Below are 14,097 nucleotides of genomic sequence, written 5' to 3'. Positions count from 1 at the left end.
GGTAGGCAATTGAGCCAGAATTCAAACCCAGTTCCGCCTATCTTTAAAGCTCATGTTAAGAGGCATTGTCATCAATACACAAAAGCTACCAAGTGTTGTCTTTTTCTCTTTTTTAATAGTTATTTACAAATTCTCCTTTACATGAATGTGAAACTGTTATAAGCCACCTCTACTCATAAATAATTTTATTCATGTTTTCTTGGGGCCTATGAGCAAGAGTTTCTCTACATTATACACCTAGAAGTAGAATTTCTGTTTCCTATAGTGAGGAGCATTTTCAACTTTACTAGGTAAAGTGCTACTGATTTACACTATTATCTGTGCATAGGAGAGTTTGTATTACTCTACTTCCTAGCCAACACTTGCATTGTGAAAGTTTTACATTTTTTCCAACTTAGTAGTGTGAAATGCTTTCTCATTGTGGTTTCAATGTGCATTCTCCTAACAACTGATAAGGTTAAGTCCCTTTCTATAGGTTGTTAGCTATTTGTGTTACCTCCTTAATGAAATGCCTATTCATAGCTCTGGCTGCTTTCTATTAGGTTTTTATTTTTTTTTCTTGATTTGTAGAAGTTCTTTATATATTAGATACTCTGGATACTAATTCTTTGTGGGTTATACATACAGCATATATTTTATTCTGCTTTGTGGCTTGTCCTTCACTCTATAATGTCCTTTGGCAAACAGATTTTGTTTTAAGGTATTGAGTTAATCAACTTTAAAAGGTTTTGTTTACATTGGATTCACCTGGGTAATCCAAGATAATCTCCTCTTCTCTCGATATCCTTAACTTAATCACTTCTGCAAAGTTCCTTTTGCCATGTAAGGTAACATAGTCACAGGTTCTGGGGAACAGAATGTGGATGTTGGCAGTGGGGGGATTATTCTGCCTACCTCATGTCTCCCTTGACTGAGGACTTGGGAAAGAGGAAGTCTTGTCTTCTTTGCCAAATCACCCAGAATGGTACCGACATTACACTGAGTTGGGAACAGGGAAGAAGCAAGTCACAGCTCTGGTGCTAAGACTTTCACTGTTTTTACTGAGATTTAGTAAATTTTCTTAAATAAATATTGCTTTATTTTCTGTATAACCTCCAGACAATTTCTGAGAGTTTAAATGGATGGTTTTTAAAATAATTTTCTCCAGTTGTGGAAGTTTCACTGGAGAGAAGTTCTTCAAATCCCCTCACACTGCATCTCCAGAAGTAGAATCTCTCAAGCAGGTTCCTGAACTTAGTTTTGCTGGGTATGTAAGTGCAGGTTGATATTTACTTCCTGTTGGTGTGGAAAGATATTCCTGTGCTCTGTCGTTCATTATTTCTTTTCAGAAAGTTTAATCCCAGTCTAATTGCTTATAGATTACCTGTCTTTATCGATTATCTTCCTGGTTGTTTTTAAGATTTTCTCTTCTTCCTAGGACTGTGCATTTTACTGCAATGATTGTAGCTATTGATTTTCTTTATATTTACTCTGTTTGCAATTTGTTGAACTTTCTGAATCTAATTGATGTATTTCTTAAAATGTGGGAGATTCTTAGTGTATGTCTTCTCAATATTGCTTTCTCCTAATCTTTCTTTTTAATTTTTTTGCAACACCAATTAGACATATATAAGCTTCTCTTAGTGTATCACAAACCCCATTTTCCCCTTTCAGCCTTCCATGTTTATTAATATTTCTTTTATATTTTCTACATCTTGATCTCTGTATGCTGCATTTTGGGTAATTTTATTCAGATCTATCTTCAGATTAAATAACTAACTCTTCAGCTAGGAGATATTAATTTTTATAAGAATATTGATTTTCATTACTGCATTTTTTATTTCTAGAAGTTCTATTTAATTGTTATCCAAATCTGCCTAGTCACATTTTTCATCATATTTTCAATGTACAATTTCTATTCTGTATCTATGAGTCAAGTATTTTCAGTCTTTGTAGGCCTATTTTTCACTTATAGTGGTTTGTTTTCTCATATATATTTTGATTTTACTTATATGATCATTAAAACATTACCTATGGATATTCTTGTGATTTGTTTTCAATGGCAATCCACTAGAGAGGGTTAGTGTTTGCTCCTACCAGTACTTGAAAGAACTAACTTAGGAACAACTAATATTTGGTTTGAGGTGTTTTGTACCAAACAGAGAATATGAATTAGAATCCAAGTCCATAGGAAGACTTACTTGTAGATATGAACCCTTGGGGAAAACAATTTTTCCCTCTATACAGAGCCGAAGCTGAGAAACACCTCCTTCCTTGCCCCTCTTGTTGGGTGTATCTTTTTTTCTTTCTTTTTTTTTTTTTTTTTTTTTTTTTTTGAGACGGAATCTCGCTGTTGCCCAGGCTGGAGTGCAGTGGCGCGATTTCGGCTCACTGCAGGCTCCGCCCCATGGGGTTCATGCCATTCTCCTGCCTCAGCCTCCCGAGTAGCTGGGACTACAGGCACCCACCACCTCGCCTGGCTAATTTTTTGTATTTTTAGTAGAGACGGGGTTTCACCATGTTAGCCAGGATGGTCTCGATCTCCTGACCTCGTGATCCGCCCGCCTCGGCCTCCCAAAGTGCTGGGATTACAGGCGTGAGCCACCGCGCCCGGCCGGGTGTATCTTTTTTCATAGATTATATTTCACTGAAGGAGCAGCCCTCTCGGGATCCTAATTTTATGTAAGAATCTCCGTCCCAACTTCCACTTGGAGCATTCTTCATCCATTATCCCTTGTCTTCATTTGTTATAAATGCAGGTGTCAAAAACAAACAAGTAAACAAATCTAAGTTACAGATTATTGGAGAAGTTGACAGACTTAGTGCTAACTTCTCTCCATGGTTTTGTATTTCAACTTTGCATTTAGCATCTGATATGGTTTTACTGTGTCCCTACCGAAATCTCAACTTGAATTATGTCTCCCAGAATTCCCACATGTTGTGGGAGGGACCCAGGGGGAGGTAATTGAATCATGGGGGCTGGTCTTTCCCGTGTTATTCTTGTGATAGTGAATTAAGTCTTATGAGATCTGATGGGTTTATCAGGGATTTCCAATTTTGCTTCTTCCTAATTTTTCTCTTGCCACCACCGTGTAAGAAGTGCCTTTTCCCTCCTGCCATGATTCTGAGGCCTCACCAGCCAGGTGGAACTGTAAGTCCAATTAAGCCTCTTTTTCTTTCCAGTCTAAGGTAGGTCTTTATCAGCAGTGTGAAAACAGACTAATACAGCATCTAAGAGAATCTCTTCTTCTCTTGTAATGGCAGCTAATAGTTGCTTAGAAGAGTTTTACTTTATATTTTATCTGGCACTCATGTTTTTTTCTTTTTTCTTCTTGCTTTTTTTTTCAGAGGATTTTTTTACACTATCTAGTCTTCTATATTGCTGAAAATATAAATCCCCATAATATCCTTTCCCCTCTTTTCATTCTTGTAAAACCCCCACTTATCTTTAAATTCCTTGATGAGATGTTGTCTCTTCTAGGGCACATTCACTGCCCTACTCCGTCCTGAAGCAGAATAAATTAGTCCATTGTCTGTGTTCTCGCATACTTGGAATGTGGCTTTAATAAAAATCTCTCACATTTTTTATTACAGTTATTTCTTTATCTGTTACCTCCTACTGTTCTGCAAGATCCGGTCAGAGGGTTTTAATTATCATTTTACATTCAGTGTTTAACACAGTGCCTGGCAGAAAATAAACACATAAGTGGATATTTATTTGAGTTTGTAAAGGAAATGAATAAAACATCATTGTTTGCAAATGAGGTCCAAATTCATTTGAATTTCATTCAGGTTCCTCCACATTCTAACTGCAACACATTCTTTCAGCCTTATCAATCAATTAATGCATTGTTAATTAACATACATGTTATTTATTAACTCATTCATTCATACATTTATTTGTTATCCAAAGTTTTTTGTTGTTGTTGTTGTTTTGTTTTGTTTTTTTTTTTTGAGACAGAGTCTCGTTCCATCTCCCAGGCTGGAGTGCAGTGACGCAATCTTGGCTCACTGCAAGCTCCGCCTCCCGGGTTCATGCCATTCTCCTGCCTCAGACTCCTGAGTAGCTGGGACTATAGGCATCCGCCACCACACCCGGCTAATTTTTTGTATTTTTAGTAGAGACAGGGTTTTGCCATGTTAGCCAGGATGGTCTCGATCTCCTGACCACATGATCTGCCTGTCTCGGCCTCCCAAAGTGCTGGGATTACAGGCATGAGCCACCACACCTGGCCTATCATCCAAAGTTTTTTCAGAATGCCTATGTTGTGCAAATTCCATGAATATCGCCATGAACAAGGTGAATATAATCTTGCTCTTCATGGAATGTACACATTAGCAAGAGGAACAAATGTTAACAAGTTATTGCATTATTAATTATTTAATTACATTGTGATAAGTATCCTGAAGGAGAGATTGAAGCCCTGTGAGATACTTGGCAAACTTTTGTGGTGCATGGGTGGGAAGAGCATCTCAGCAAATAGAATAGCTTATAGGAAGGCCCCTGAGGCCAGAGCTAGCACGGGGAACTCACCCACTCCTTTCACTCACTCTGCTAAGCACTGAACTAATCATTATCTCCTGAACAGAGCCACGGTGATGCCTGGGCTCAACTGTTCCCTCTGTCTGATTTCTCCTTATCACTTGCCTATCCCCCAACACCTCTGTCTGTCAAAATGTCAAGAACGTGTTTCTTTCCCAAAGGTTTTGTCCATGGAGGCTCCCTTGGTCTGGAATTTACTTTACTGCCCTTTGTATTTTTATTTTAGCATAGATCTCATCATTGTCTATGTTTGTGAGCTACATGAGGGCAAGTGATATGTTGTGTTCAGCTTGACGAGATCCTGCCATGTGGAATCTCAGTTTGACCGCAGTTTACTTCTGTGGCAAAGTTACAACCAGATTGTGCCAGACTGGAAACTACAATGACATCAGAAAAAACTTCAAACTGGTTTACCAAAAGAAGAGTTTTAGAAAAATCAGCATTGCAAAACCACAAATTCATGGGGTTTCTGACAGGTAGTCAAGATCCAGGACTTTTTGAGCTTCCTTTGCACTGTCAACCCACCAATTAGGCATGAAATAAAAAGCCCTGAGCCATATAACTTGATTTGTCCATGTTGAATAATGCCAACTGTCCACATCTGCAGGCAGGGAGTCAGTGTGGTATGATTAACCTTTCTCTTGCTCCTTCCATAAGGAATGAATTCCAAGGAATATCTGCCCCCAAACCATGCTAGGTTGCAAGACAAGATGTCTAGAGTTGGGGGATACTCAGGTGAGCTCAGAGTAAGAGTTAAAATAAAGGTCCACATGCCATATTTATGAATACCTGTATTTAAAATGTATAAATTAAGCTCACATACTATTAAATACAATTGTTCTACCCCCTACCTTGACAAATACACATTAAAAACAACAGAGAAGGGCGGGTTACAATTTGGAATTCTCTAGCATCTTGCAACGTGGAGGCTCAGGAAGAACCATCCCCTACCATGCTCCAGGAATGCTCCCTCTTCTCTTCCTACCCCTGGCTTCATCCTGCACCAAGAATGTCTTGCATGCACACATATATAAATATCCCAGCCCACACATCCAAGCTGCATCATACCTCTCAAAAACTGATGCCCCTTGGCTACCTCTCCCAGAGATGCAGGAGATTCATCCTCAGGAGAATAGACCCAGGGAAGAGGTCTCTGCAGGCCCTTGAAGCATGTTCAAGGCTATTTGAGTAGGGAACTACTGGGTCTGGAAGCATGACCTTGAAGGAAGGATATGAGCTCCTGGTGAGTCCTTTCCTTTGGTTTCATGGACCCTTCACCTTATAGGGAGAGTCATAGCCAGAGAAGGGCCAGAGTGGAGCCTTCAGGAGGGGTGCAGTCAGCAGCCAGTAGGGATCATACTTGAGCAGATTGTCTGCTAGAAGTTGCTTCATCTTCCAAATGGTCCTGAAAGTTATGTCCCTAATAGCACAAACAGTGCTATTCACTCTACTTAAGGATGTTGAGGTCTTCTATTTTCCGTAGGATAAAATCTAACATATTTTAAAATTCCCTCACAATCTTATTCAAACTACTCTCTGCAGTCTTATCTGCCATAATCCAGAATATCCTCTACCTTTTACTGGTCAAACTGAATTACTTGTGAAAATTTTATGTAATCATCCATAAAATTTCTAATTATGAAATCCAGAGGTCTTTCTGAATACATCAAAAGCCAAAAAATGAGTTTTTGACCCAGAAATTCCATTTTTAGACATTTATCCTAAGGAAATAGTTAAGGATGTGAGTAAAGATTTTGCTAACAGGATGTTCAATACAGTGTTGCTTAAAATACTTTTATTGACATGAAGGGAAAAAAGAGCCTTTGCTCATGTAATTTCTTTTTTCTAGAATATTATTACCGCCTGGAGAATGTTATCTCTACAAGAAGAAAACATGACATAATTTTCAGTTGACCAAACAACAGTACCGTTAATCACTTCCACCTCAGTGTTTCCACAGTACTTTTTTCAAATTTCTGTTGTCTTACCCATGATAGGAGTAACAGGCTGTATATATGTCTTTTTATTTTTCTAGGGTAAGAGTTTCTCTGGGCAGAGGCCTCTTATGCATCTTTATCTCACCCTCATTCTCAGCCGATGGCCTCTTCTTATGCATCTTTATCTCACCCTCATTCTCAGCTGATGATCTTTCTTTCTATTTCACAAGGAAAATAGAAACATTTGGAAGAGAGCTTCTACATGTTCCCATCACCTTCGGCCGCCTGCATCTGAACTTACATATCTTTCCTTTCCTCTTGTTCCTCTCCATATTTTTTTCAAGGCCAATGCTCCATTTATACTTTAGATCTCTGCCCTCACCACTCAAGAACTTCACTCAACAATTCTCCCCTCTCTCTTCTACATTATGAAATTTGACCACTCTATTGGATATTGCCATAAATATACAAATATATTGTCTTATCTTCTTTTTTAAAAACTCTCTCCTGGACCTGCATTCCTATCTATTCTATAGTCACTGGCTCAAGCTTTCCTTTACAATATAATCTATTCCAGCTGTCTCTTAAGTCTCTCTTCCTGTTCTGTCTTGGAGGCTTTTGTCCCATACCAAGGTTACCAATGACCTCCATATCACTAAATCCAGTGGTCCATTCTTATCATCTTACTTGCCCCATGGCAGTGTTTGACATGATTGATCACTCTGTCCTAGGCGAAACAATTTCTTCTAGAACATCACATTTGCCTGGTCAGTCTTTCCCAGGCTCCTTTCCTGGTTCTTTCTTATCAGCCCCATGCTTTCAACGGTTGAACAGCCAGAGCTTTATCCTCAGACTACTTTATTTACACTCATGCCTTCCTGAAGTGACCTTATCCAGTTTTACAACTTTCATGTCATCTTTCTGCCAACAACTCCTAAATTTGTATTGGTAGTTCAGACTTTGCCTCTGATCCCAGCCTTGTATACCCACCTGCCTACTTAACATCTGCATTTGAATGTCTAATCGGCATCTATCTCATTCATGTCCAAACCTGAGCTCCTTTCTTTTTCCCAACCTGCACCCACATCTTCCCCAGCTCAGGTACTGGCAACTTCGTCCTTTTATATTCTCAGGCCAAAATCTTTATCATGCCAGTCTCCTCTTTTTTTTTTTCATATATCACTACAAATTACATGTATCTTCAAAATATATCCAGAGTCTGGTGACATGTCTAATCACTTATCATCACCTTCACTGCTAGCTCCTGTGGTTCAAGCCAACATCATCTCTCACTCAGATTATTATAACCCCCAGGTAACCTTCTTGCTTCTGCTCTTGGACCCTGCATTTCCTCACCCCCACCACCACCCATCTTTATCAACTGAGCTGCCAAAGTCAACTTCTTAAAACCTTATATTATAAATAGGGTTTATAAAACAGAGCTTTGTATCTCATTTAGAGTGAAAGCCAGAGCCTTCACAATGGCCTGCAGGCCCTGTATGATGGGCTCTATCACCTCTCTGCCTTCATCCTTGCTTACCCTGTCTCTCTCCTATTCTGCTCCAGCCACACTGGCCTTCTTTTAATTGAATACATCAAGGGGGCTCTTGCCTCAGAGCCTGTGCTCCTGCTAATTCCTTTGCCTTAAACATTCCTCAGATAACCTTGTGGCTTGCTTCTTCACTCCCACAGACAGTTGTTCAAATGTCATTCTATAATTGAGGCCTTTCCTAATAGTCCACATGAAATAGTAGCCTCCATAGATACACACACCACCTTTCTCTGTAACTCTCGTTCTTTTTTCCTTGCTTTATTTTTTCCTCCATAGCACTTACCACCATTGGACATGTTGTATATTTCCTTTTAAAAAATCAGTTTCCTATCTGCCTCTCCCAACTAAAATGTTAACTCCACAAGGGCAGGGCTTTGTCTGTTTTATTCACTGTTTTATTCCTGTTATCCTGAATGGTGCTTGGCATATTGTAAACATTCAATAAATATTCATTGAATGAATAACTGGCATGTAGGACATCATATACTGTCAGGTAAGTTTGAGTGTACAGAAAGTAGAAATAATTTTACAGTGTATGCCCCATGCATTCAACACTTAGATTCTATCCTAAACACCTTACCATATTTGCTTTAATGTATATTTATCCATCTATCCATACTTATATTCATCCATCAGTCTCTCTTTTTTGACACATGTCAAAGTAAATTAACCACTGTTCACTTTCATCAAAATAATTCAGCATGTATATCATTAACTATAGTTCTGTATTTATTTATAGTATTTTCTCTTGAAAGAAAAGTTGACATATAACAAAATGCCCAAATCTCAAAAGTACTCTCACTACATTTTAGCAGATGCATACACATGTTTAATTGAAATACCTATCAACATGGAAAGCGCTACATTCACTCCAGAAAGTTCCTCCGATCTCTTCCCATTCACTCCAGCCACTGAACCCCTTGCCATGTTTCTGATTTTTTTCACGTTAGCTTAAATTTACCTAATTTACCTAAATAAACCCTGTAGAAGTTCATACAAATGAAATCATACAGTATGTACTCTTTTCACACAGCATCCTTTTGAAGTTCAACTAAGTTGTTGCATGTAGCAGTTGTTTGTTACTTTCGATAATAGAGTAACATGAATGTAGTATTTCATAACATGTTTATAGGTCAGTTTCTTTATCTATTTTCCTATTGACAGACACCTGGGCTGTCTCTAATATTTAGCTATTAAGCTGCTATGAACACTGTTGTATAAGTATTTTTGGGGGCGCTTCACATAGAAGTTCAGTAATTCCAGCACCGTCTATTTAAAATAAAATTCTTTCCCATGGGAAATTGGATTGCTTTGGTACCTTTGCAGAAAAATAAGATAACTGCATAATTGGAAGTCTGTTTCTGGGCTCTCTATTTTGTTCCATTGATCTATTTGTTGATTCTATAATGAGGTTGAATGGTGTTACCCCCAAAACATATGTTGAAGTCCTAACTTAAACTCCCTAACACCTCAGAATGTGACCTTATTTGGGAATAGAGTTGTTGCAGATTTTATAAGTTAAGATGAAGTCATACTGGGGTAGGGTGGGCCCCTCATTTAATATAACTGGCATCTTTATAAAAAGATGGCATGTGAAGACAGAGACACACAGAAAACAGCCATGTGATGAAGAGGCAGATAGCAGAGTGATGCATCTACAAGCCAAGGAACACCAAAGACTGCCGAAAACTACCAGAAGCTAAGAAGAGGTAGGAAAGAATTTCTCCTTTAGAGCCATCAGAAGGAGCGGGGCCTTGCTGACACCTGGATTTCAACTTCCAGCCTCTAGAACTGTGAGACAATAAAGTTCTGTTGTAAAAAACACTCAGTTTGTGGTACTTCGTTACATACTCCTAGAAAATTAGTAAAATCCTTATCCACATACCATAGTCTTAATTACTGTAGCTTTACAATAAGTCTTCAAACTTTGCATATGTCCTGCAAGGTTGATCTTTTCTATGATTGTTTTGGACATTCTAAGTCATTTGCATTTCCATATATATTTTAGAATCACCTTGTCAATTTCTACAAGAAAGCCTGCTATGATTGAGACTGGAATTGCATTGAATCTGTAGATTACTTGGGTGGAATAAAATCTTAATAATTAAATTTTTTCAATCTATGAACATAGTATATTTCTCCACTTACTTAATTCTTCTTTTATTTCTCTCATCAGTGTTACAGTTTGCAGTGTAGAAATCCTACACATATTCTAGTCTAATTATAAAAATGTTATGTTTGTTAATGCAGTTGTTCATAAAATTGTATCTAAATTTTTGTTTTCTAATTATTTCCTTCTGATATATAAAATATAATTGATTTTTGCATACTATTAACCTTTCATCTTGTGACTTTGCTAAGTTTACATATTAATTACAATGGTCATTTTATAGATTTCTTAGGATTTCCTATGTAAAAAATGCTTCATCTGAAATGCAGTTTTAATTATTCCTTTTTACTCTTTATGACTTTTATTTATTTTAAATACATATATTATCATTATATGAGGTCTAAATAGTAGAATTAATTCTCTCAGTGTTATGTGGGATCTTTAAAACAGTGACTTCTTATGTGTTTACCTGCCTTTGCTAACATCTTGAGATTCTTCTCAGGCAGGCAGGAGCTTTTCTCTCCTTGGTATTTCACATAACTTTTCCTGAGCTGCCTTGTTACTGCCTCATTTTGCTTCTATTTAAATTAGAGGATCATAGTGAAAATTCTCAGAAATATACCTGCTCTCATTCTTTCTCCAGCATTGATTATTCAGGGAAGTGGTGAGATTAAGGAAGATGATGCTGAGTTGTCGTAGGATTTTCTCTTTCTTTTCTTGTTGCTACCTTTTAATTTTTTGACATGATATTATACTCTTTCTTTGTATAACTAATAAATTTTCATGCTTCTTTCAAAACTCCTTTTTTTATTTTGTGAGGTATTTGAGGAAGGATGTTCTTGTGATATGGCTTAATTTTTCTACCTTTATCAAGAATTTTTATGCTTAATCTTTAGAGCCAAGACCTCAAATGCAAATGCTGAAGAGACTAAAACGCAACATAAATGAGTGAAATTAGCTGGGTGGAAACTGTGGAAAATGGAGATCACAGAGTTTGTCTAGAAAAAGACATCACTACGCTGGTCCTGTGAAATGTTGCCATGTTGGAATGTGGCCAGGACTTAACGATTTTTGAAGAGAAGCTGGACATTAGATTTTTAAAATGTGATGTTAAATGTCTCTATTTTTAAGTATTGGTGACTAGTTTAAATTTTAAAAATATACTGAAGGCAAAAATAAATATCTACAGACTGGATAGAGTGGGCAGGCTATCAGTTTCCTTTGGAGAATCACTTCATAGAGGGTTTAGTTAGTCCTTTGGTGCTATTGTAAGGTAGAATGGTATTTTAACCTAGATAGATAATTCTGATGCAGTTCCACAACAACAACAACAACAACACCAGTAAAGTCAATCAGAGAACAGTGATCTAGGGTTTAGTATTGTAAAACGAAACAGAATCTGTACTTTAAAACATCATATCTCCCTAATTCTCCAGTATCACCTGCCTCGGATGGCTGTAAAGGAGGGATTTAAAGCCCATTCTTTTCCTCTTTTCTGGTTGACACAGTCGTATTATCCGTCAGAATTGGTTTCAGGAGAATTGCAGATAGAGAAGAGAAAACATTGTTTTCTCCAAGCCTGGATCCAGGGAAATCTATTGACTTAGTGAGATAGTATACACTCTGCAAAAGGATGAAGAGAAAATGCGTGGCAGTAAATAGGTGCTTGTACATTCGGCTCTGCTACTTATCCATATAGTCAACCCTTATGTATATTTAACTTCTCATCCGTTCATTCATTTCATCCACCAATCTCTTCACCCACCTTAGACCCCATTAATATAAAATTGAAAGCTTTTGAGTGGTTCCCAACCCTGATCATGCATCTGAATAAGCTAAGAAACTTTTAAAATAAGATATACAAGACTTACACTTCTGAGCATGGATAATTTACTCTCTCATTGTAAACAACTAGAAAACTGTACCATATATATGAGATCATTGGTTTCAGAACTTTGGTAGCAGACAGTGCATAAATGTAATACCTGAGAGAAGAGAAACAAAAAAGATGATTCCTATGAGTGTCCTGTCTTTCTTGAAAGACATTCTAGACTACAACACAGAGAAGGAGATCACGATAAGTATGCAGTGGTCTTGATGAGTTTTTGATACTGGAGTTCAATAAAGCTGAGGTGGTTGGAAGTTTTGTGTTAGAGTTCTGAAGAGAAGAAAGCTTTACAGAAAAAGAGCTACAAAAATATGAACAGATATCTGTATTAGTCGGTTCTCACACTGCCATAAAGACATACCTGAGACTGGGTAATTTATGAAGAAAAGAGGTTTAATCAACTCATGGTTTCACAGCCTGTACAGAAAGCATGGCTGGGGAGGCCTTAGGAAACTTACAATCATAGCAGAAGGTAAAGGAGAAGCAAACAGATCTTACGTGGTAGGCAGGAGGTGGGGGTAGGTGGGAAATGCCACACACTTTTCAAACAACCAATCTCATGATAAATCAATCATAAGGCACAACAAAGAATAAGTCTGCTTCCATGATTCAATTACCTCGGACCAGGCCCCTCATCCATCACCGTGAACCACAAATTGACATGAGACTTGCGTGGGGACACAGAACCAAATTATGTCATTCTGTCCTGGCTCTTCCCAAATCTCATGTCCTTCTCACATTTCAAAACATAATCATGCCTTCCCAACAGTCCCCCAAAGTCTTAACTCATTACACCATTAACTCAAAAGTCCAAGTCCAAAGTCTCATCTGAGTCAAGGCAAGTCCCTTCTGCCTATGAGCCTATAAAATAAAAAACAAGTTAGTTACTTTCAAGATAAAATGTGAGTACAGGCATTGGGTAAATACTCCCTTTCCAAAAGGAAGAAATTGGCCAAAACAAAGAGGGGCTACAGGTCAGATGCAAGTCCAAAGCCCAGCAGGGCAGTTGTTAAATCTTAAAGCTCCAAAATAATTTCCTTTGACTCCATGTCTCACATCCAGGTCACACTGACGCAAGGGGTGGTCTCCCAAGGCCTTGGACAGCTCTGCCCCTGTGGTTCTGCAAGGCTCAGCTCCCATGGCTGCTGTCAACGGTTGGCATTGAGTGCCTGCAACTTTTCCAGGCTCATGGTGCAAGCTGTTTGCAAGTGGATCTACCATTCTGGATTCTGCAGGAGGGTAGTCTTCTTCTCACAGCTCCACTAGGCAGTGCCCCAGTGGGGATTATGTATGGGGGCTCCAACCTCACATTTTCCCTCCTCACTGTTCTAATAGAGGTTCTCCATTAGGGCTCTGCCCCTGCAGCAGAATTCTGCCTGGACATCTAGGTGTTTCCATACATCCTCTGAAATTAAGGCAGAGGTCTCAAGTCTCCACTGTTGCCTTCTGTGTACCCACAGGCCCAACACCATGTGGAAGCTGCCAAAGCTTGGAGTTTACACTCTCTGAAGCAAGGGTCTGAGCTGTACCTTAGCTCCTTTTAGCCATGACTGGAACTGGAGCAGCTGAGACACAAGGAGCCATGTTCTGAGGTTGCATAGAGCAGCAGGGCCCCAGGAACAACCCATTAAACTATTTTTCCCTCCTACACCTCCAAGTCTGTGATGGGAGGGGCTGCTGTGAAGGTCTGTGAAATGCCCTAGAGGCATTTTCCCCATTGTCCTGGCTATTAATATTTGGCTCCTCCTCTTTACTTATGCAAATTTATGCAGCTGGCTTGAATTTCTCCACAGAAAATGGGTTTTTCTTTTCTACTGCATAGTCAGGCTGCACATTTTCCAAACTTTTATGCTCTGCTTCACTTTTAAATATAAGTTCCAATTTCAGAGCATCTCTTTGTGAATGCATATAAGAATATGTTGTTAGAAGCAGCCAGGTCACATTATTGAACTCTTTGCTGCTTAGAAATTTTTTCTGCTAGATACCCTAAATCATCTCTCTCAAGTTCAAAGTTCCACAGATCCCTAGAGTAGGGGCACAATGCTGCTCGTCTCTTTGCTAAAGCATAGCATGAACAACCTTTACTCT

This window comes from Nomascus leucogenys, chromosome 15, assembly GCF_006542625.1.
Source record: "Nomascus leucogenys isolate Asia chromosome 15, Asia_NLE_v1, whole genome shotgun sequence".
Taxonomy (NCBI): domain Eukaryota; kingdom Metazoa; phylum Chordata; class Mammalia; order Primates; family Hylobatidae; genus Nomascus; species Nomascus leucogenys.
The sequence above is the reverse complement of the archived record's forward strand: the minus strand, read 5'-3'. Positions refer to the sequence as shown.